The 25693-nt window shown below is 43.9% G+C and overlaps 1 protein-coding gene across 9 annotated transcripts in view; it reads left to right on the plus strand.

The window, feature by feature from the left end:
- The window catches only part of LOC125771274 (zinc finger MIZ domain-containing protein 1), a 181453-nt gene that overhangs the window by 134182 nt on the left and 21578 nt on the right, over nt 1-25693 (plus strand). For 2 of the 9 annotated variants that reach the window (XM_049441719.1, XM_049441718.1), the window contains one exon: nt 12642-12729. The exons of the other annotated variants lie outside the window; for them this stretch is intronic. The gene's annotated coding sequence lies outside the window, so the exon portion shown is untranslated. The remainder of the gene's footprint in view (nt 1-12641; nt 12730-25693) is intronic. 9 annotated transcript variants of the gene reach the window in all.

Below are 25693 nucleotides of genomic sequence, written 5' to 3' on the forward strand. Positions count from 1 at the left end.
AAAAAGAAAACGAGACGAATTCGAGACGATTTCGAGCCATTCGGGATATTTCCCATTTTCCTACCATCATCACACGCTTTTCTTTTTTTTCCACCAACAAACAATGCGATTGGGCTTCGTCCGATGATGTTGATGATGATGGTGGTGGTGGTGGCAGTGGACTGATACTGATGGGTGCAGGGTGAACTTCGTCCTCGATTTTCCACGTTACTGCGCGCTACCCTGTGGAAGTGAACGAGAACGAAACACTTTGGCAAATGATTGCAAAGTGTAAGGCAATTGTGGAAAGGCCGGGTGGCATGGATAAGGCGGCAAACAAATAACTGTTCCCTATATTCTATCCACCCACTCTGTACTTTCCGGTGACGAAAGCGGAAGAGAGCGCGATACAGAAAGAGACAGAACTGCTGTGGTGGAGTAAAAGAGCGGGAAAAAAGAATGGAGAAAATTTCCCCCAAACGTGTTTTTTTTATTCTTCACCTCGGTAATGTATCGTATTGCGCTTTTCCTCAAGAGTTTTCCCGTCTGTGTGAAAGTTACCACCGTCGCAAAAAGTCCGTATAAAAGGTGGGTGGGTGCTTTGGATTGTGTCCTACCCATCACACCCCATCACAACGCTTACACGCACGTGGTTTCGCCCCGGTATCCGGCAAAAGGATGGAAATTGAGCAAGAAGAAAATTTCCCTTTTCTTCTATTTGATGCAAAACAAGCCTTTGCTAGAGTAGTCTTGAGAAGTTGCATTTGAGGTAAGGTTTTGTTTGTTTTTTTTTTTGTTTTTCAATATACCATTTGCTTCCTTGAACGTTAGTTCCCGTCTTCTTTTTTTTGGTCTTTTATGTTTGGTTGTCTTCTTTTTTTTTGGTGTTAAAAACGGAAAGGATTTTGGTCGGGAACGTGCAACGATGACAAGCAGCACGAATGCACGTTAAAGTGAAAATGGCAAAATCCAACAAATGAAGGGTTTCCCATTTTTCCCGCAGATTGGTAGCTGCCAAGTATAAGTACGGGAATGCTACGGTATGCTTCATGGGTTTCCACCTAGATGGAAATTCACAATGGGAAAGCGTCGGGTTAAAGTGTATTATCGAATCATTGTTTCAAGGTGATTTTTAACATTTTATAATTAATTTTCAAAAGCAATCAGAAATATTTTTAGTAATTTATTTCAATTTAATAGAATACACCCCTAATTAGTTAACATAAAAAGCAATATCAAAGGCTCAATATTTGTACTATTGCTTCCCATTGTGCTGAATTATGAAAGTTCAGTCAGTAAGGATAAAGGAAAGAAACACAAAACATCACCGAGAAAGGACCAGCTTTGAGCACAAAGAACAAGGAAACATGCTCAAATAGTATATGTGTGTGTGTGTAGTTGTGTGTGTACATTAGTGTTAGCGCGGAAAAATAATTTGCAGACTGTACTCCCTACACCCTCGTCCGACAATCCACCGTTGAAAAATTTCACCGTGACAAACGAACGAGCACTCTCTGACGTTGCATGCCGGTGGTGCGATGAAATTTGAGCATTTCGTGTTCTGTCCACGCAGCACCAACTGCGGAAGCATATGTAGGCGAAGGCGAAACAATGAAGCAGGGGTGCTGAAATTATTCCTTGCTATTTTCCGTTTTCCTTCGTTGGGCTTGGGTTCGTTGGTTTGTCGGCAATGGGTAAGATGAAAGAATGACAGAAAACAAGAGCGGAAGTAGTCACGATTTCTTTGGCCGTTTGCCGACGTCTTAAGGAGGGAAAATTTGCAAAATAAAACTTTGACTTCCCTTTTCCGATGTGGGGTTTCTTTTCAAACCAAGTAAAAAAAAACCCGGGTTTGGTATGATAATTCCTTTGCACTGCGGAAGCGAGAATGAAAATAAGGAATGGGCAATGGTTTCACTACTCGATTAGATAACGAAGTGAAAACCCGTCCTTTTGCAAAAGCAAAAAAAAAATGTAAGGAAAAGAACGTAACATGAAAACTTTAATGTGAATATTAGTTTTGCATTCACACCGACAGCAAAAAGGAAAGCGAAGCGAACGAATAAGTCGCACGTCTTGTTGTGTTTCACTCTTTTCTGCGCTACGCTTGGAGTTTTCCTTCACCATGCAGAAGCCCCGGTTCGGGGGAAAACTGAGGTCATTTATTCTGATGCTAAGCAGACTGTTTCCATCGGGAGGATACTATTTCAAAGTGTCTTAAGTTCCCGACGTAAACGAATGATAATGGAAGAAATGGCAAAAGGAAAGAAAAATGAAACACCGAGAGGGTCATTAAATTGTACCACTTTTTCCAACGGGATTCCATGGACTCTTGCCTGCCATGGTTTTGTGGTTTTGTTTTTCCCCGCTTCGGATTTGCGAAATGCTAATGAATTGCCGGAATCACAGCGCAGAGAAAGTGGAGAAACTACTTAATGATTCTTTTATCTTATTGCGAGTAATTACTGTTTCGGGCTGTAATTTTATGATTTTCCACGCAGAGAAGAAGAAAAACAAAATGCCAAGCAAATTACTAAGAAACCACAAAGAACCGCAGTGTAAATGTTTTGGCAAATTATAAAATTAAATCAAATTAATGCATCTTCCACGGGTGATACAGTTATGACGCGTACAAATAAACACATCATAACAGTCGGTTTGAACGGGGCACCATCACTGTCACACCCTCGATGGTATGAGCGGTGGGAAAAAGCTTACGCCTGATAATAGTTGTATGATTATCGGGCTTCATGAAAAATCAATCGATAGGAAAAGTGATATCCGGCCGGTCCGGATCGGTCACACACGCCTAAAGTTATGCAATAAAGATAAGGGACCTTTTGTTCGAGCAACCATCGGGACCCACTTACGAGCAAACGGAACGGGGGCTTTTGCGGGTTGTGGGCATGCTGTGCAAATGGCATCGATGTGTCGTTATGTATCAGTGCCGATGCAAAACAAATAAACCCCACTGTTTATTGAATTGGTCTCCACATGTATCGAAGAAGGTTTTTTCCCTGCTGTGCCGAAAGTCCGAAGCTTCATCGTTCGCAAAAAGGATGGGAAAAGGTTATTAATAAATGGTTCGGCCATTTTCATACCATCCGATATGATCGTTCACGGTGGGAAAGATAATGGCGCAAAAGGCTCTCATGAATGGTGAAAGAATTTTGATGTATTAGATCAATAAAAATTATTGACATTGCTTTAGTTCGTATACATCTATCAATATCACGTGAAATTCATTAATAATATGGATGGAGGAATACAACTATGCGAACACAGATTTTTTTATGTGAATTCATTTTTGAATACTTTGAATGTTTGTTAATGAATTTTCACTTGTTATAGAGGTGTGTTCCCAATTAATATTTTTCTTTGCCTTACGTCCAGATAACAAACCATTTTTTTTGTTATTAAATGATTTTGTAATAAAGTATATAATATTTATAACAAAATCCTACAATCCACATACGCTCAGGATTCTTCTTTGTACACTTTGTACCATTGCTCTACTTTTCGCTAAAGCTCAACACACGAACGAAAACGGGTTGTGGATTAACTCACACCATTATGTCCACCGTCCTCGACTGGATGGTTCGCTACAAGAGCAACATAAAACTTGTACCATTTCTGGGCAAGCTTTTTCTCGTGCTCTAGCCGCTTTCTTTTCCCTTATCCTTCCGTCAGTCTGTTGACGGCGACTACATGGAGGCGCCTGGTTGCTGACTGGAAAAGGAAAAGTTTTATTTGATAAACGCTCTGTCCGTGCCCCGGTGCCCCCGGTGTCCAGTTTATCTCTCGCTGTGTCGTTGTACCCTTCTCATCACACTGTTTCACCCCACCCTTTCTACCCCTCACCCCTTCCTCCTCTCTCTCTCTCAGACCAGCTCCACCAGTTGGCACTTTATTTGAAGTCGAAATTTCCCTCAACATCCTTTTACCCACGGGTAGGACAAACAGTAACGGGTCTGGTTGTGTGTGTGTGTTTGTGTGTATGTGTACTAAAGTTGAAATTTGCTGCTGTAGGTGGGTTTGGTTGTACGTTTTTTTTTGTCCTATTACGTTGCCTCGTTGGGATGCTTTTTTATTTCGTGTCATTTTGACAGTCCACTTTTTTGTCCAGTCATTGAGAAGAGCGACCAACCGTGTGTTTGTGAGTGAGTGAGAGAGAGAGAGAGAGCTGGTTTGCTATTTTCGTCCAGCATTACAACGCACACTGGTAGCGGCAACTTTTTACCCAAACCATGTCCTGTCGTGGAGCGAACATCAGTTTTATGACCACATCCGATGGGGCAACCATCGAATGACTTAATCTGAAGCGTTGCTTTATGGCTTATGTGGATTGGCCGTCTGTGACCGAACCAGCGCGAAAGTTGAGAGACCACGTTTTTAATGCCCTGTGTGCTGTGGTACGACTTTTTCATCTTTTGCAATTTTTGGGTAGACAGAAAGTTTCAACACTGTTTGTTTTTCTTGTTAGTTTTTCCTTTGCTATATTTGAGTGTTGTTTGTAGAAGTATTTTCCCCCTTGCTTGTATGAATGCTGCATATGTTTTTTTTTTACATTTTATTTCACTGTATCGATGCTAATTTGTTTTATAATTAGTAAAGAATCGTTAAAATCAAGATTATCAAATCGTGATTTTCATGTCTTCATTAAAGTAATTTGTTTCTCCAGAGTGCAAACAAAATCATGGTGGTTACATTACATCAAATGAAATTACAACGCACAGTATCTTTCAATTATGTTCCACTGTAAAACAAACGATCAACGATACGATGGAGGCGCCCAGCGCTCCACTGATGACCGCAGTGAAGCTTAAAGAAATGCAAATTAGTCCGAGAAGCTTACCGTTGTGGGTTTCGAAGAATAACAAACGAAAGAAGAAAATAAAAGAAGCATGGTGGAATAGAAGGAATGAAGCAAATTTAATTAAAACCATCAAATCATTCGTACTTTTAATGAAATTAATTACCTACCGTTTTCTTCAGGTGCAATTTTCCATCCAGTCTGAGTGTGTTATTTTTTTTTTTCGTGCTATCTTCTATCTGCTCTGCTATTGCCACATTTCAGTTCTCGTTCGTTCGTGGAATTGGAAGAAAAATGACCATAAACGATAACCGACAAACAAAAACCCGAGGCAAAAAAAGGATCCGGAAAATAGGAAATAAATATGAAAACCCATTCCCCCGGTACACTTTTCACAGGCATCGAGGAAAAACAAAACTACTGGCGAAAATTGCGCCACAACACAAGGAGCAGAAGAAACTTTGGAAAACTGGTTCTTTCGATTTCTTTGCCGTTTTAATGTTCATCATTAATCGAAAGAAGGAACAACAGCGAACGATAGAGTGAGATAGAGCTAATGAGAGCATTGGAATTTTCTCCCTTATCAGTCGGACACCATCTTCAGCTCAGCACTCAACAACCACGTGATTGGAGAAATCCGAGACCTAATTTAAAAGTTTTCCTTTACAGCTTCGATATTACCCTGTAACATAGCAAGTGGTGAGAGTTCATATGGCAGTAAGGAAAAGAGGATTTCTTTATCACTCTTCTGGAGATGGTTAGATAACTGAGATGCGATTATGGTGGAGTAGGTGTAAATTTTTTACCATTTTTACTACTAGAATGTGTTACAGGATGAGATAGAATAATTTTTATGGGATTTTACACAAATACTGAAAAATATAGAAATTTTTAGAAAATAATATTGCGAGTTATATAAATATTATAAAATTTTCATTCATGTACTAAAAATTCAAAAAAAAATTTTTTCTTTAAAAATTCCAACACATTTAGCTACATTGTTGCTATGCTTCAGAACTCAAGCAATCAAGCCTTTCGGTATGGAAAAAAGCGGTCACAGCGGTGGGATGGATTTGAGGTTTTCCCACCCTAACCGTTCCCCGTTTGCAGTTTGCTTCACCGATTTATCGTTGGTTCCCTTGGGCCGTGAATGGCACCACTCTAGAGACATGTAGCCGAAATGTAGCTATCAGATAAATTAAAATTAATATTTTATAAGCCAGACCAACCGTAGCGAGCAGTGGTGAAGCAGAGTGAAAGAAGAAAAAAAAACACACACACAGAAGATAGATATCGAAGCGGTCGAGAAAAAGGAAAACAAATCGAGCGCAATAACCAAAGAAAAAAAAATGGAGTTGGAAACGAGAGTTGTACAGCTTGTCCGTTTCTTATACCAATGCCCTGCCACTGTGCACGGTGGTCACGGATTCCTTCGGGCGACTATTGGCACTGGTTTTCCATATTCACACATGCATTTCGGCTTCCGTTTACGTGTTGGTGTGTGTGGTTCGTTTCCTGCTGGTTGATATTTTTTCCCTACCGATACACACAGCACGTTATGTTGTGCTTCCGTGAACTTCCTCCTTTGCTGCCTTTACTCGATCAGCCCGATTCCGTACAACGCTTAGGCCTTTTTACTCTTATCGTCCTACCCTGTTGGAATATAACGTCAAACAGGCTAGAAACTTCTTCACCTCGTTTTTGCTCGTCCGTGCTTAGACTTGCTCATATCCATCTACCATACTCACCTACACCATTGCAAAGCAGTGTGTGTGGATGTGAGAAAGGGAGAGAGAACAAATAAAGCCAAGAGTAAAGGAGAAAGGATTTGTATGCGAAGAAAAAACACCACAAGCATGGTAGGACCGTATACCGTCTTTTGCGTACACGATTGTTCCTAGCGCCGTGTGTACCATTTTTTTCTTTCTTTTCCCATTTGTACGTTCTTTGCTAAACGTGTGCTACGGATACCACACGTAATGTGTGGGGGTGTTGTTTGGGGTGGGATGTTTAGGACATTAAAAGAAACTGGCAAGAAGGGATGCAAGGGAACGACGGTGTGTGCCGGTAACGGCCTGAAATCTGCCCGAAGGCAATGAGAAAATAGACGGCAGCTTTTGCTCCCCGCTTCTGCCCACGTTGCAAGTTTTCCATCCCTCCCTCACGCCGGACGGGACACTTTGTCATGCAATCCAACGATCCGAGACCATCCAAGTATCGTCACACCGGTTCATGTTGCGAGGTTTTCTTTTTTTTTTGGTTTTGTTATAACGCTTGCCGCGCTTCTTGTCGCTTTTCTCTCGGCAGCAAACTCTTGCAGCGTTTCGAGGCGGGGGGAAAGAAATCACGCAACACCGTACGGGTGTTTGGTGGGTGTGCATTTGGTAGCGTGTTCGTGAGTAAAATGAGAAAAGCTTCTGCCACTTTTTCCACCATTTTCCCGCCAGTGGTTCGGGGTGGCCTAGGCGCCAGGGACCTCCTGAAAAACGGAGGTCGGGGTACCATCGGTTCCTTCTGACGGTTACGGTTCGGTCGTGGTTTTTTTCTTTAGCTTACTTAAAGCAAAAAAAAGGAAAAAAATATCACCTCACGTTGGTATACTTTGCCAACAGTATGGGGAAACATTCTCACTGTTCTCTGTTCGGAAAGGCGCATTCACTTTCTCTCTATCTTTTTCTTCTCTCCTTTCGCAACGTTCCTCCATGTTTCGAACCAGTCACGTCACAACATGGAACCCGTTCCATGTAAGGGTGCATTGGAAGGCGAGTGTTTGCCGCTGTGTATATAAACTTTTTTTTTGTTGCTGCTCCCCCATTCCTCTGTCGAGGCTTTTTGCGCTTGGATTCGGTGGAAAATGGTAGGTAGACTTCGGTAGAGGCTGAAACGTACCATGCGTCTCCATGGAAAATGCCGTAAAGGCGGAAGCTATTCAGCAAGCGTGTGTTGTTCCGTCGCATTTCTTTCACGCCACTTTCATCGCCATCGTTCACCTTGCGTCTCTCTTCTCTCTCTCTCGTTTCGCTCGCTTCCCTTTTGATGACCGATCCGGAGTTTTATCAGAAAGGCAAATCTTTTTATGTTATTATTTTCCTTATTTATTCCCTCACTCTCGCATTGGTTTACTGGGTGGTTGGTTGCAATGCGTGTTTTATCTCGCTCTTTTTCCTCTTCCTTTCGATTGTTTGCCCATTCCACGGTAAGCGTACCGTCAGCTGAGAAAGAAAACGGTTTCTTTCTATTTTTTTTGGGCGCTCCTTTCCGTTATTCTTTTCTGGCTTGCCCTTCCAAACGCTTCCAAACGGCTTTCCTTCGTCTAGCGAATGGATGTGTCTAGCGAAAGATGTGGTTGTCGATTGCTTGGAAGAAAGCGGTTGTCATCGTGTTGCAAAAAAAGTTGTTGCTTGATATGGGTTTTTGGGGTATGGTTCGTAATCCCTGTGTGGGTTTCGAATTTCTAAGATGGTTTCCTTCTTGCAGGCACATTTATATAGATTTCTCATTTCAAGCATTTTAGTATCAGTATTTTCAATTATTTCTTTTTTTATTAATTTATTTTTTTATTTTAATTTATTATTATATGTTTTTATTTTATTTTATAATATTTTATTTTATTTTATAATATTTTATTTTTATATTCATTTTTACTTATGATGAAGTAGTGCGTCAAAGTTTCATCTTGTTTTTTTTATTAAGCATTTTTTCATCATTCATATATTCACTTAAATTACAACAGCATCAACGACTAAAAGCCAAAACGTATCATCCGATATTAACAGCTTCAACAAGAAGCTGCCTGATGGACTTTTTAATTAGTAACAAGTTGTTGCTCCTTTTCTTTCATTATTGGAAACGCGATGAATCGTAGAAAGTTTCTTTTTTTTGTTGGGTTCCTTCAAGTTCTGGGTTTCGGGATTCTGATGCACTGTTTTCTCCTCTTGAAAAGCAACGTTACAGTGGACGGGACTGTCTTCTTGCCACTCCCTGGAGATGATATTTTGATTCACCAGATAGGAGAGCATCACGTTGTATTTACCGAACCGCAACTCTTTGGAAGTGTTTTGGGGTTAATTTTTTAATGAAGGACAAAATCCTTAACGAATCGTGTCAAATTTCGTTTTCATCTTGTGAGAAACCGAAATGGTTTTTGAAGTAAATACATTCATTAGACATTTTTTTACCAACATGGACAGTAAATGCAAACATCACGTTATGTAATTTTCCGTACCAAGTGCTATCTTTATCAAACAATCGCATTATAATACTTTAGAAGAAGAAGAATCGTGCTGGGGAATAGCATCGCATATTATGAAGCTGCTGTTGTATAGAAACTTTAACCCGATTTCGAATCGCCCCGACCAACCGAAATGAACCAACTTAAAACGAAACGTCGTAATGCTAGTTGCCCACCCGCTGTATTTGCCCGCTGTGTCAGCAACAGGCCACCGTTTGCTCTTGTTACACCATCCCACCACCCTTTGGCAAAAAAGCCCGCTCCAAAGCGGGAGTAAACTTCACTGCTGTCGAAGAAATCTCGTTACCACCTTTCCCAAGGTACCTTCCACACCCGTCCGAATGGCTTCTCAAAATTTCATCTTCATCAACATTCCACCTTCATTTCTCACTCCCTTTCCCCCACCTTTTCCCTTCGCTTCCTTTTCCGTTCTTCTTCCCTCCACGAACGTGCCATGTTGTGAGGTGAAACTTTCTGGTTTAGTTCCTACCCCACGTACCGTTCGTGTGAAATCTTCCAAGTCACCCGAAAACTCTCATCAATCCCATTCCCCCGGCAATCTGTTCGGCAAAACGGTACGGACGTTCCCTTTTTTGTGCCGCCATCCCCAAAACCTCCCAAAAGCACACACTGACACGACAAGCAAGCGAACAGCGAGGAGTTTCGTAACTTTTACCTCGTCGGCCTCATATCTTTCCATCAGTCGCTACACCCGTGTGCCGAACGAAAAGTTCGAGCTCTTACCCATAAATGTCGAAACCTCTTTTAATCCCAACTCCACACACACACACACACACACACACACACAGAGCGGCCTTTGCAGATGCCGATGAAAAGCGCTTCCAAGGATCGTTACATTCTACCCCGAAAAATGGTTGATGTGGAAAGTGGGTGGATGAGGTTTTTTTTGGGGGATGAAGAAGAGGAAAGCGGGACAATGTGGGAAGGATCGGTATGAGGTCCTTTCTGCCATGGCAAAATTATTCGCCAGCGCTTGGCTGAAATGTTTCAACAATCGGTACGTGGGACGTGGGCTGAAGGCGTTTTGTGGTGGTGTAAAACTTCTAGAGGAAGGTTCCCATCCTATGGCGAAGGTTTGGTACGGTTGGCGCACTGGCAGGGACGAACTTTAGGTAGCGCAAGCACAAGCATAAGAGATGCAGAGTGAATAAATGATAATGTTTCTCTCAGCCTTCGCGTCCTGGAAGGAAAGTTTTCCGTGCCACTGTGGGATATGGGACCGGAGCTTTTGCGGTATGAATCCTTCGCTTCCAGTGGCAATCCTTGCAAGTAGCACGAAGCTACTCCAGCGCCAAAGGATCGCAACGATCGTAGGAACGGATGGAAAAAGGATACAAGGATGGTTACCTACAGCTAGCGTTTCAGTGCGCTTTCGGAACGAAAAGACCCGGTTTCTACTGTCAGTTTTGCGAAAAGGACATGGATGCTTTAGCATGAAGTCGGGAGAAGCGAACACCCGAACACGGCAAAAGGCATCCCGTGGGGGGAGTGAAGAAGGGAAACATTTTCAAACTCTTTGCCGTAGCAGTGAACTGTGCATGCAGCAAGCAAAACAAAACCAAAAAAAAAACAGCATGAAAAATAAAATAAAAAAAATAATGAAAAGCCGGATCTCGCCAAACCAACTCGAAATGGGGTAGAAGAGTCGCGTGAGCTTGCAAACAATTTCCAACAGCATTTCCCAAGACCCGACCGGTGACTCCCGACCAACAGCAATAATAGTAATGATCAGAATAGTAATAATAGTAATAATAAGGCGAGTAGCAGCAACAATCACCATGCACAACCACGGACGAATGTGGTGGAGGGTTCGTTCGGCAGATGGTTTGTGTGCGAAACGATGAGGACGACAAAACCGGACGAAGTTCTCGGAGATTCGAGCTGCTTCCGAGTGCTTCGGGAATGGAGTATGTATGTGCGTCCTCACCCACACCATTCAACTCCCCCTTTTCTCTTATTTTTTTTTGTTTGGAATACCAAGTGAAAAAGCAAGGACGGTAATGAGCACTGGTTCTTTTGGGTGGAAAAAGGGATGAGAAGACAGATGATTGCGGGGATACCAACAACCAGAACGTACTACTGATGCTCCGTTCGAAACTTCGCCGTGGAGTACTCGATGGTGCCGTCCCGTGTACGTATGAAATGAGGACAAATCCCATCAAGTTGGATGGTGTGTGTGGTGAGTGTATGGAAAGAAGAAGGAATCAAGGTGGCAATACGGGAGACAACAAATGGAAACCGAAGTCTCAGGAGTTAGGAAAGTTGCCAGCAACAGCAAGAGAAGGATTGGTAGAAGAAGCAAAAAAAACCCTCAGTTCCAGTATCACCACAACTGCTCAACTTTGGCAAGCAAGTGAACGAACCGTTGAAGGTGGTGGTGTTTGTATGTGTGTGTGTGTGGGTGTGGGTGTGAGAGAGTGTAGAATGGCAAGATAAAGAAACCACCACTCAATTCGGCCTGAAATGTAGACTACTGTAGAGTGAGTTAGTGCGCGCGAGAGTGAGAAAGTACGAACGAGAAAGGGCGAAAGGACTTCCCGAAAGGAAAATTGTGGCACTGAAGAAAGGGGACGGGGTTGGGTGGGTGGTATATAAAGTTATATAAATATGGTTTTACAGTTTTGAAAATTGTGATTCTGGGTTCCCATTCCCTTGTGTGCAGCCGGTGAAGAAAGCGGATGCCTACAGGAAGTGTAGAAAGGGCGGGGGCGCAAAAGCGATGGGAAAGGAAAAGTTGTGGGAAAAGGGAAAAATGAATGTGGAACACGGGTTGGGTCGGTTCTGAACCACGATGAGCGGAGAACGATTTTGGCATTGTTGCATGGGAATGAAGAAAGAAAAAAAAAGGACAAACTCCGGTGTATCCGGGGCCGAGCGAGAAAGTTTCAACACGCGAACGGGATGGTGATATGCGGCGAGCAATATGCTACATCGAATCGGCTCGCAGGGCATAAAAGCGATGCTGCTCCCACTGCGAAGGTGGTGCGAAAGAGAGAGAGAGAGAGAGAGAGGAACGTTGCTTTCGGTGAGCGAGAAGGAAGCGAAATGACGGCAAACATTGGCAAATGTTGCTTTAGGAGCAAATCACCCTTCATGGTGTTTGGTTTTGGTGGAGGCGCCTGGTAGGTTTTAGCTCCCTGGGACGATCGTTTATCCGTTTTTTTGTGTGTTGTGTTTAGCTTTAGCCGGCAGGCATCGGTACCGTGTGATGGATTGGTGAAGAGAAAAGACGAGCGTTTGTTATACATTGGCACGAATTCATTTCGAAGACATGTACGATCAATGTTGTGTTTGCTTATCAAAGTATTCATGTTAAAAAAAATCATACATCATCTCCTCATACTTGGACTATTACAAAGAAAAATTGTGGTTGAAGTAAAATAAGAAATCATTTTTATTCACTAATTAATTTTTAATCTAAACTTTAGAAATTAATTAAACTTAAAGATTGCTCCTCGAACATTCTTTCTAGTTAATAATTCCTCTTCATAAAAAGACTTAGTTTATTTAACCACCTATCATATATATCAATACGAAAATATGTTTTGTCTTCCTCTATTCTAATGTATTTTTCCTTCTTTATGTCTATCATTACAGGTATGGAAGATTGCTTCGGCGTTTTAAAGCTCAAACAGCATAACGAACAAAAAGGGAGGAAAAACGTGTCCCACATGATATGAAAAAGGTAGAATTATTTCGACGCTACATATTAATGTTTAATATTCTCTTTGGAAAGCACTCGTTTTGTTGATTCATGGCAAAAACTATATTTGAAAATATTCTCCCGCAGTTATGAATCTATTTCAAACATTTACAATATATATACATAAAACACTAGATATAACCCCCTGCAATCGATACACACTATAGTCAAAGGGAACGAAAAGAAACTAGCTCAAGTTTTTCTCATCCGCACGATAAAACTCCTCACTGTTCGTGCAAATAGTGTGTATATTATCGGAAATAGCCAAATCCGCTTAAAGACAATAGGAAACCCGAAAGGCAAACACACCAAAACTCAATTCCAAAAACCTCTTTCAAAAACCTTGATCAGGCGGTGGGGGTGAGGAGGGGTGGAGGGTTGGAATTGGAAAGCAAAACCGAAGGACAGACCGGTCTAGATCGTACCAAGCACGTCCATTCTTCCGTGCTGTCCGATCATAAAATTTCACCTCAACAAGCTTCGGCCCTACCGATGGAGACGCCTGGTCGTTTGCTTCCGGAGACCCAGTGGGGGGAAGAGGATAGCACAAAGCGACCAAAAAAAAGTAGAAATGAAAAAAAAGGAGGAAAGACACAACAAGAACCCGTCACAGAACAACAACCAAAAAAATAACAAAACACTAATAAAGCAAAGGAAGAAACACAACATCAAAACCCCGCAGCAGGGCTGGTTTGAACCTTTCGCTTATTACATAGATTGTGAAAACGACTCACTTTGCGGCGGCTTTTTCGACTCATCGCCGCATCGACGAGGGCCAGTGATCCGTACGCGGTAGGAGGGTAGGAGGGGCCAACCTTCTTCGGGTTGGCGAGTAATTTTCACAGAGCACGAAACCGAAGAGTGGGAAGCTCTTTTGGGGCCAATATATTTATTTATTTTACCCCCTTCACCGCTCTGGTTGTCCCGCGTGTGTCCTCCGTGTCATTGTACGGGGTAAAACAACGACACGAATGCCTAAGCCTATACATAAAGCAATCGGTCCAGTTGCTTTGCCCCGTCGTAGCAACGGACCGGTCGGATTTGTACATACGGCAAAGCAGAACGATGGAATTCAGCAATGCCCGGCACGGAAAACCTTCCAGTCTGTGCGCCTTTTCTTCTAAGCCAGCTGTTTCACAAGAGCTAGGGCAACAGGGGAGAATGTCGTTTTTTTGTTGAAGATATTCTTCTTTTTTTTGATTTCCTGGTCATTTCGTTGGTTTCCTTTTTGGGGTTTGGAGATGTAGGTAGTGTTTTGTGAAGTTTTTTTTGTCTGCTTGCGTTTCTTTAGGTCAAATCGAAAAAGGACGAAAACTGAGGCACAAAATGTTTGTGTCTTTTATTTTTTTTGTTTTGAATTTTTGAACTTCATTTTCGTGGATCGTGGAAGCAAGGATTCGTTGCTTGGAAAATTGTTTGAATACGAATGAAGGTAGTTCGATAAGTTGGGCTATAGTTTGATGTCGAAATTAAATTTGATCTGCTATAGAAATAGCTCCCGGTCCACACACAAAGAAAAGGACATCCTATTATTCTACTGTATCTCATGTATAATAAACCAAATCTTGGTTTCGCTTCATATTTGAACTCTTCGCTTCCAGGATTTTCCAATTCCTGGTCGGTATACTGTTGCCAAAACTGGAACCCCTGAACCTACGCCAAGTTTTTCTTGGTAGTATGCCTTTGTAAAATGGTTGCCTCCCAGCCATTCGAGCACCGAAGGATGTCTCGGAACACGAGCGCTCTCGTAGTCCACCATAAGCTGACACGGTACCCATTGCCCGTAGTTTGCTGTGTGTGTCGTGGCTTTCCCTATCCCGTGTGGTGTACGTATGTATGTATGCATGTACCGAAACCGGTTTGTGCGACATGGCGTCATCAACCAACGACCTCGGTCGACGCTATTTTATGTACTCCGGTTGTACCTAACACACCGCATCCGTATCCTTCCCATTCGTCTGCTTGGAGGCTTTCTGCCTCGTTCCGAGAAAACTTTTCCATTCGGTACGATTACACACAGGGATGATATGAAGCGAGGGGGGTGGGGGTGGGGGGGTGAGAATGCTTACCCTCCCTCCCGCCTTCGCTTATACTCTCCCTTTCGAATCCAGAACGTCAAACGAGTAGATCCGGCGCTCCAAAGGTTGTCGGTGATGTGCATTACGTCTTTGTATGTGTGTGTTTGTGTGCGTTTGATTGTGTGGGTGAATGAGAAAGGATTTCAATCCAACCGAAACGAACCATCCAAAGGACAAGAAGGAATATCACTTTATGTAGATTCAGTTCCGCCCTGTCCACAACTCCCTCTCCCCCCACCCCCCCTCCCTTCTCCACTGGAAGATTGTTCCGTTCACGCGATCCTGGCCGATCCTTGCTTACCAGACGGTTGGGTTTCAACCCCACCCTCCCCCGGTAAGAAAAGGGTGAGGGTTTTGCAGAAGATGGACGTGGAGCAACAATGAACGGTAGCTTTAACATTATGAGCCTTACCCGAGCGTACACGCAAAAAGGCCAAAAGGATGAGGCAACGGGCAAACGCTGCTTCTGTATCTGTGTGTGTGTGTGTGTGTGGCCCAAAGTTTATTCCCGACCTGTGTGTCCTAGCTCGTGGGAAGGATACATAAAACCGTTTGACGATAGACGATAGATAGACAACTCATGGCAACGAGAGAAAGAGACCGATCCTGCTGTGTGGTGGTGGTGGTGGTGTGTGGCGCTTTTGGCACGGTTTGTGCTTGCCGATTAACGGAAAACTTTGGCCGCGTGTATATTTCACAATTCCCAACCAACCTCCCGTTTTTGCTTCCTTTTTTTTCGCCACGTTTTGCTTTAATTTTGGCGTCCTTAAACATTCTCGCGCAGGCCGCGTTGTGGGGGGGGGCGGGGGGTTTATAGCGCCCGATGAAGGTTTGAAGGCGAAGAATGTTTCGTCCCGTATTGTATTATATTGTCATGAAAGTTTTGCCTTCTCGATGCGACAGGGCAGCAAACTGCGCGTGGGGGAAAGGATGAAAGGTGTTTGGTGTGCTCTGTACAAACTGCTATTCCTGCTGTGCACACACACACACTTTCCTTACCTTTTCGATGAACCAATTTTCCGAGGCGGCGTTGTATCGCTGTCGTCATAAAACTCATCTCTGTACGGTTTTGTTACCCCAAGTGATGTTCCCCAAGGAAGAAAAGAAAGGATCACCATTTTTATGCCACACGAGAGGAGAGTTTGAGACGGAGTGTGGTGACAGTGTGCTCGCCGCTTTCTGCCGTGCCGAGAAGCAATCTGGCATCATCAATTCTCGCCAGTTTGGCAATTAAAGTCATCTTCACCGCGGGATTCCACGAAATTTGCTCCCACCCCATACGCGTCGGCTGTAGACATGGGGGATTAAACAATCGAACTGTTTTGTCGATGTTTTTGTTAAGTTTATGATGTTAGGAACAGTCGTTTTTTTGTTATGGCAAATTTTGGAAAAATGGTGCCAAGACCAGGATTCGTTTGCATCAAATCATTTGCAAATTATTTTTTTTGTCTCAGAAACTTGTAGATGTGTGAAAAATATGGGAAAAATATAGAAAACAATAAACACTTATTGTTGACGCGTAGACGTCAAGAGGGCCATTTGACGAAAGCTAGTTTCGTCAAGTGAGTAGTGAGAAAATAGTGAGTAGTGAGATGGTCTCTCACGATAGGAACACTCATGAAAAAACTTATAAATAGGGCTAGAAAAATGGAATAAATCCTCTTACATTTTGGAACCTCGAAAAACTACAACCTGTTTGGTAAATATCGCAACAAAAAATCGATCCGAAATTTCGCGAAGCTGTTCATGGTGCCGTGACCAGGATGGTACTTGCTCCTGGTTTTTAATCGCGAATTTCGATCATCACACCGTTACCGTAACATCGTTTCCTGCTTTCGTATCACATTCGTCGTGATTTTGTGAAACGCACAGCTGATTTTGCCGCCGCACGCAAAACACTGTCAATCCCACGCACTCATAGTCACTTACGCAATGCCCGTGCAACCCGTTGTCTTGGCGTCCCGACGGACAATTTTGTTGGTGTCTCTTTCGCGGTACGAGAAGTTTTTGGAGGATTTCGTTCCTGAACGGGACCAAGCAGAGGTGGAAATACGTGTAAAAAGGTTCGAGAAGCTATGCCTTGATCTAGAAAGTGTTCAGCAAGGTTTGGAAGATTCTGCTGCCACTGCAGAAGAAATAGCGCAAAATGCTGCTCTAAGGGAGAATTTCGAGAATAGGCTGATCTACGTACAATCGCAGTTACAGATTAAGTTACCATCAGAACAAGTTCCGATCCCACAAACGAGCACCGGATTGAATCCGTTAAAGGGCATCAAACTACCCACTATTGCACTGCCCGAATTCACGGGAGATTATATGCAATGGTTGACATTCCGCGATACCTTTGAGTGCCTGATACACGCAAACATAGATTTGCCGGCAATACAAAAGTTCCATTATTTGCGCGCCGCGGTTAAAGGTGAAGCGGCTCAAGTGATAGAATCTATCACCATAAGTGCAGCTAATTATGAGTTAGCATGGAACACGCTAACCGAGCGATACTCAAACGAGTATTTGCTGCGAAAACGCCATTTGCAAGCAATGTTTGCCATTCCTGCTGCCCAGAAGGAAAGCGTTTCAACACTGCACCATCTTGTGGATGAATTTGAGCGGCATAAAAAGATTCTACAGCACTTGGGAGAAGACACGGACACTTGGGGTAGCATTCTTGAGCATCTGTTATGCACTAAACTCCCAATAATCACCTTACGCGATTGGGAAGAGCACGCATCAAATAACGCCGATCCGAGTTACGATAGTTTAATTTCGTTCCTTCACCGTCGTATGCGTGTATTGGAGACGTTGTTAGTAAACAACCGTCATACGTCACAGGTTCATGACCTGAGTCACTCACCGAGAATGTCCTTTTCACGCCAAGCCAGTTTTGCTTCGACATCAAATGAAACGCCAAATTGTACGTTATGCAAATCCGCACACTATCTTTTTAAATGCCCGCAATTCGAAGGGATGGACCCGAAGGAGCGTCACCGTTTTACCATGTCCGCGCGTTTATGTTTGAATTGTCTGCGAGAGAATCACAGGGCTCGTGATTGCCCATCGCCGCACAAATGCCGTTACTGTAATGCGGCACACCACACGAAATTGCACTACGTACACAACACCACTAGTACTACTGCACTTCCGCACCACACACCCGACACCACTAGAGATCACACAGCCACCAACAACGCACAACGCACTTTTGCAGCAGCTTTGCAGCAAGCACCCGAGCAGGTCTTACTCCAAACTGCGTTGATCAACATTATTGATGATTTCGGAATAGCTCATCCTGCGCGAGCGCTGTTGGACAGCGCATCGCAGCCGAATCTAATAAGCGATCGACTCGCTCATCGGCTACGTTTAAAGAAAAGTAATGTGAACATTACTATTGTTGGAGCTGGGCAATCTACAAAAACAGTACGTGAATCCGTACACGCCCAGATTGTCTCTAGATCCAGTTCGTTTACGGTGAACACCGAGTTGTTGATCGTAGACAATTTGATTGCGAATATTCCGACGCGCGATATTGACCGCAACGATTGGACCATACCACCTGGTTTCGCTTTAGCAGATCCGTTGTTCGATAAAGCTGCCCCCGTTGACATCATTCTTGGCGCTCGTCATTACCATACAGTTTTCGAGAATGCATCTCAGTTCCATCCAGCACCTCATCTACCCGTCATGATAAATAGTGTCTTTGGTTGGGTAGTGAGCGGCGCAACGTCCGTTGGAAGTTCTGCACCTAAAACCGTTTCCAACGCTTCGTATAGGGTCGTCTGTATGGCATCTTTGGAGGAGTCGCTACAACGATTTTGGCAATTAGAAGATTTAACGGTGAATGACGCATACTCACCGGATGAACGGTATTGTGAAACCCTTTACAAGACCACTACCAAACGTGACGACACCGGCAGATATATTGTACGCCTACCAAAGCAGCCTGACTTCGATCAAAAGCTCGGCCTTTCTAGATTACAGGCCATCCGTCGTTTCGAGCTTCTTGAGCGGAGATTGGAACGCGATCCTGCACTTCGAGAATCATATCAAACGTTCATGAAGGAGTATTTGGAACTGGGGCACATGTCTCGTATAAGCACTGAATGTGACGATACAGCTGCTTATTATTTACCACACCATCCAGTTTTTAATGCATCAAGTACCACTACAAAGGTTAGAGTTGTGTTTGATGGCTCAGCTAAAACGTCGACTGGACATTCACTGAATGAAGCTTTACGGGTTGGACCCATAATTCAGGATGAACTCATCGACATCATTCTTCGTTTTCGTACCTACAAGATCGCTGTTGTAGCTGATATTGCAAAAATGTATCGGCAAGTCATTTTGCATCCCGATGATCGAAAATTGGTTCGCCTCTTCTTCCGCTTCTCACCGCATTCGCCGATTGAATTGTACGAGTTGAATACTGTGACATATGGTTTGTCTCCATCATCGTTCTTGGCCACTCGTACATTGTTGCAGCTGGCGGAAGATGAAGGTGCTGATTATCCACTTGCTACACCTGCGCTGAAACACAATTTCTACGTTGACGACTTCATTGGTGGAGCCAACAGCGTGGATGAAGCTCGCAAGCTTCGTCAGCAGCTATCTGAGTTGCTATCCAAGGGAGGGTTTGAGCTCAGAAAGTGGACATCCAACTGTTTGGACGTGCTTACCGGTTTACCAGTGGAACACATCGGCACACAGTCATCGCTGCAGTTTGCGCCGAACGAGACGGTAAAGGCACTTGGCATCGCTTGGAAGCCCGAACTCGACGTTTTGTGTTTCGAGTCGACGGTAACAATGGAAACCACCAGCATCACCATGCGGTCCATATTGTCAAACATTGCTCGAATGTTTGATCCTCTTGGGTTGATCGCTCCAGTCATCATACGCGCGAAACTGCTGATGCAGGAGTTGTGGCTGCAGAAAATCGGGTGGGATGATCCGGTTCCTGCACATATCTGCAACAAATGGAAATCGGTTACTGACGACTGGAAGGATTTGGCTGACTTCAAAAGTGAACGTTATGTGCTTTTACCTAACTCTGAAATACAGTTCCATATATTTGCAGACGCGTCAGAGGTTGCATATGGTGCCTGTATTTACGCTCGTTGTGAGGACCAGCAGGCACAGGTACGAGTGACTCTGCTCGCGTCGAAATCTCGGGTGGCTCCACTGAAACGTGTTACGTTACCGAGATTGGAGCTTTGCGCAGCCGTGCTAGCAGTACATCTGCATCATCGTGTTCGACGGGCGATGAAAATCGATGCGACCGAATCGGTTTTCTGGTCGGATTCAACTGTGACGCTAAACTGGATTGCGTCTCCACCCAACACCTGGAAAACATTCGTGGCGAATCGTGTTGCTGAGATCCAGAATTATTCGCATCCCCGACAATGGAAGCACATTCCCGGTACATCGAATCCTGCAGACCTGGTGTCCCGAGGGATGTCCGCAGCGGAGATGCTGAAAAGTTCGATGTGGCGTTGTGGTCCCGATTGGTTGGCTTTACCTGCCTCTAACTGGCCTATTTCGAATCCATCACTGGCTACTGAAACGGATATGGAAACTCGTCAGGTGAGTGCTGCAGTCGCCAATATACATACCATTCACCCTTGGTTCAATTTGTCGTCGTCATATACCAAATTGTTACGCATAATCGCATACTGCACACGTTTTATACACAACACAAAACACAAGATACGTACGCAACCGTCAGCACCGTTTACCTCCGCTGCATTGTCGATTACACCCAAGTTCATCGAAGCAGCGAAAATCGTACTATGCAAACTGGCGCAGCAAGACGAGTTTTCATCGGAAATCCGACTACTGAAAATAGGAGAAACCGTGGGAAAACACTCACCTCTAAGACGGTTGAATCCATTTCTCGACGAAGAAGGAATAGTACGAGTGGGAGGGCGTTTGAAGCTTGCACAGCTTCCTTACCAGTCTAAGCATCCCATCGTGCTCCCCAAGAACCATAAGCTAGCTCATCTCATCGCAGTCCACTACCACGAAAAGCTTATGCATGGCGGGGGAAGACTATTGCTTTCCCAGATACGAGAGGAGTATTGGCCACTCGACGGACGACGTCTAGTGAAAGGAATAGTAAGGAATTGTTTTCGTTGCATACGACAAGATCCGTCGCTTACGCAACAACAAACGGGACAACTCCCGTACCAACGCATCACCCCAAGCCGGCCGTTCTCCGTAACCGGAGTGGACTACGCCGGGCCGTTTTACCTCAAACCAACACACAAGAGAGCTGCTGCCACTAAATGTTACTTGTGTGTGTTCGTGTGCTTTTCAACCAAGGCGGTTCACCTGGAGCTGGTTGGCGATCTCACCACTGCAGGATTCTTGGCCGCTTTGCATCGGTTTACATCCCGGCGCGGATTACCATCTGATATACACTCGGATAATGGGAAAAACTTTGAGGGTGCAGCACACGAACTTAATGAACTGTTTGAATTGTTTCAGAACGAACAGCTACAAAACGTCATCGCATCCAAATGTTCCGACTTGGGTATCACTTGGCACTTTACCCCACCTAAGGCCCCACATTTCGGTGGATTGTGGGAAGCCGCGGTAAAGACGGCCAAACGACATCTCTATCGGCACCTAGGCAGTTCGAGGCTGTCGTATGAAGGGTACTGCACCATTCTGCAGCAGATAGAAGCGGCAATGAACTCGCGTCCTTTGTTGCCGCTGACGGATGACCCGAATGATCTGGCGGCGCTTACTCCTGCGCACTTCCTTATTGGCACGTCGATGCATGCGGTGCCTGTTCCCGACTACACCCGCTTGAAGGCCTACACGTTAGACGAATTGCAGAGCTGGCAATTGCTTGTTCAACGCTTCTGGAAGCATTGGGCAACAGAATATCTGCAGGAGATGCAGAAGGATAACAAGGTGGTGAATCGTAGTGAGATAGTACCTGGCAGACTGGTCATCCTAGTGGACGATTCGCTTCCCATCACCCGATGGCCCCTCGCACGCATTGTCGAAATACATCCCGGAGAGGATCAGCTTACGCGTGTAGTGAAGCTGAAAACGGCGAAAGGTATAATTACGCGTCCAGTAACTAAAATTTGTCTGTTACCTGTTGCGAAGCCGTCTGCTTAGTAGCACGTGTAACTTGTTTTGTTTTCTTTATGACGTTCTGTCATGGGGGGGAGTATGTTGACGCGTAGACGTCAAGAGGGCCATTTGACGAAAGCTAGTTTCGTCAAGTGAGTAGTGAGAAAATAGTGAGTAGTGAGATGGTCTCTCACGATAGGAACACTCATGAAAAAACTTATAAATAGGGCTAGAAAAATGGAATAAATCCTCTTACATTTTGGAACCTCGAAAAACTACAACCTGTTTGGTAAATATCGCAACAAAAAATCGATCCGAAATTTCGCGAAGCTGTTCACTTATCTATAATGTGATGAAAGTCGAACTTCACAAAAATATCGAATAAGTATACAATGAAATGTAAAGATTAGTTAGAAAAACATATCTAAAACATAACATCAAACCTACATTATTAACGTAGACAGTAAGAAGAATATGCCTAACAAAGAAACAACCGGAATAGCAAAAATAAAGTTTGCCTACGGTTCAGTAATGAATAAAAAAACACAACCTCCGAAAGTAGTCGAAGGATCGTACAAATGGATCTCGGGAGCTTTGAACCTTCCCTAACGTCTCGCCATTTTTCCCATGCGTTGAGGTTTTTCCACCACGACCTCCATCCCTTCAGTTGGCTATACTTTTCGGGTCGGTTTTTTTGGGGTTGGCATAATGCCAGTCGGGTTCCATTTTCGCCTTTCGTTTACCTTCGTACCAGCAGCGCGCTTCATCAAAGTTGACGGAATTGGGAATGGGTGTCCAGATCCGTAACAGAAGCTTTTGCCGTTGCTTGGTATAAAGCATTTGCACGTTTGCTTGGGGGTCTGTTATATGCAGAAGTATTCTGTCCCAGGATGTGTGTCCCTTATGTTGGATTTGTGTACGCGCGTGTGTTTGTACAGATATGTCTCTGTCGATGGGCACGTGCGACTTCTATGTACTGCCATTAGGGCACCGTTCTTCACCTTTCCTTTCTTTTTATACCACTCTCTCTTTCTCTCTCTCTCTCTCTCTCTGTCTCTCTTCCTGTCCATTTCCATCCCCATGGGTATTATTTATTATTCTGCCTAGCTCTCTGTACCGTACCGCTATCTATGTGTGTTTTTCTTTTTCTTTATCTCTTCCCTCACCCTTCCCTTCTTCCACCTGCCCCAAAACACCAACTATTCTTCTCTTGTTTTCTCACTCGCCCGTTGCACATGAAGCAAAATCTCCCGTCCGCACTGTTGTTGAATTTTTCTGACTTTTTGCAACAGCGCTCGATCAAACACTCGTTCCATCCAAAAGGTCCTACCCACCTACACAGCTAGACGATGCACACATACAGGGCTCCATTTATCCTCCATTAACTTTTGCCTCCATGCTCTTGTCGCCCTGTATCTATCGTTTACCGTGATGGATAGAACGAAGCACATCGGTTTTTTTTTTGTTGGTCTTATGCTTTCATTGTTTGACTCTCACTGAGCTTTCAAGGATGCGGGGACATCTATCTGGTTGTATGAAATAATCTAAAGTAACGTAGTAAGTAGTAAATTTTTTTTAAATAAATTTAAAACTATTTGATTAATAATTCAATTTTTTTAAATTAAATAAAAAAAATTAAAAAAATAAAATTAAAATAAAAAATTTAAATTAAATTAAAATCCTTAGCAAAACCATGTTTTGCTATAGTTTTGAAGTACACTGTGCCATGAAATATGAAAACACTGACAATTTGAATTTGTCCTGTACAGTGTGTTTCGCTTTTGCTCGTCCGGAATGCTTGGAGATACACTTATTTGCTACCAAACCAATGTTCCACAAGACTACTAAAACTGGACGACGGAATCTCGCCACGTACACGCTCGTGTACCGGCTGTATTGGAAACGGAAATTTCATTTGAAAATCGGCTCCCAGCTCCGTCCTTTCGCTCTGTCTCTCCTTCATTGAGCGTGTGTCCTCCATCATGCCCATAATGGTTCCACTTCGCCATTCGGTTTTTTGGGGTCCCGTTTTTTTTTTGTCGTTGGTTTGATGCCTTCCTTCGCCCTATACACCAGACTGTTCTACCCTGACTGCACTGTTGCTTCTTCAAAAAACCCCCCTGTCCAGCTTTATGCCACCGATTGTGAACGGTTGTTGCGTTCCTGTTTTTTGCGTTTTGTTTGTAGCGCACTTGCACGATGCCAACGGTGCCATATTAGTGTAAACCACTCGGGCCACTCCGAGTGCTGGCGCAACTTCAACGTTTCAACTTTGTCCACAGGACTTTACCGTCCAACTTTTTAACTCTCCCCCAACAGCACGATGGCATAGATATGGGGCAAGTAAATGGGAAAAAACACTGTGCGAAGGGAATGTAAAAAATGAAACTTTTCCACAAAATCCTTCCCGGCCGCATGGGGTTGGGTGGTGTATAAGGGAAAGGTTGCCCGTGAGGTGAATAGCAGCAAAAAAGCGAACCTGTAAAGCTATGTGGCAGTTGTTTGGAAGACCATTGGACCGTTCGCTCAAGGTTGGACCTTTAGATAAGACTTCACCGGGGGGGCGTGATGTAGGTGGTGCTGCATTTTCCGCATTTTTTTTCCAGTGCTCCGTATTTGTATTTGTTCGCCTTTCTTGCCGCTTGAACTGTCCGGCACTGTTTCCGAAAGCGAATGGAAGCCATTCCCGTGTTGTCCGTTCGCCCATCCGTTCTGGTCAGCAAAACGACCGTACCGTAAAGCAAACGACAAGGACAAGTCGGGAAAAAGCAGTGCCTCTACACTCCGATTCGATAGGGGGCATCCCAAAGGTGGACCAGTATTTATAGATGAATGCATGTGTGTGTGTTTGTGAGGAGAAAAAATATTTGAAAAATGTGAACCCCCTTCCTTCCTCCTTCCTTTTCCTCCGCCGCCCCCACCCCCCAATAAGCCACCGCCAAAAACCTTCCATCACCCATCAGATTGTTCTTTGTTGCGCATTCGATTCGGGATGATGGATCCAATATTTCCCATCCGACAATCGTGCATGTGGGTGTACATGTGACCGTCAACAGGATTGGGAAAATGTGTGTTTTCCCGTGTTGTCGGTCCATCCGGTGTTTCGAAAAGCAAAAAAAAATACACGCACACACACACACCTACGAACCAGCAACATCGCCTCTTTTGGAATGCTTTCCGTGGAAAAGGGGATTTGAATATTATTTTCTGTTACGCCACCGTACGCTTCCAGTGCAATGATGATGATATTCCATTTTGTCCCTTCTTTCGTCTATCTCCCCAATCCTTCCTCCCCCTCTCCCTATCTCTCTTTCTCTCTCTTGTTGGTGTTTTATCGTGCATTGATGGAATTGTCCCTGCCGCATCGTCTAACCGAACAAGGGCCAGGTTATGGGGTGATGGGTGAACAAATCAAATATGCGAAACACGGGACATTCGTCGAATGCGGCGGTCGATTGGAAATATGGTGCTATGACATTTCCCAAAAACATCTCCCCATCCTCTGGGCTATATAGCAGTGGAATGCTTGCTGAGAAGGTAGATGCATGTTAGAACCTGTTTTTATTTCGTGTTGCCATCTGTAAAGTAAGCTTCTTTTTTTTTTGGGCAGAACTTTGACATTCCAAGAATTTGTCAAGTGATTTCATATGTTACAAATAAATCCAATTTTTCAATAAGTATTATAAACACTTGTAAACAATTCGTGGAAAATTTAATTTTTATATTATTTTTTTTTTTCTATGTCTATGTTCTATGAATTTCTATGAAAAAAAAGTCTGTTAACTACC

This window comes from Anopheles funestus, chromosome 3RL (genome assembly GCF_943734845.2).
Source record: "Anopheles funestus chromosome 3RL, idAnoFuneDA-416_04, whole genome shotgun sequence".
Lineage (NCBI taxonomy): Eukaryota > Metazoa > Arthropoda > Insecta > Diptera > Culicidae > Anopheles > Anopheles funestus.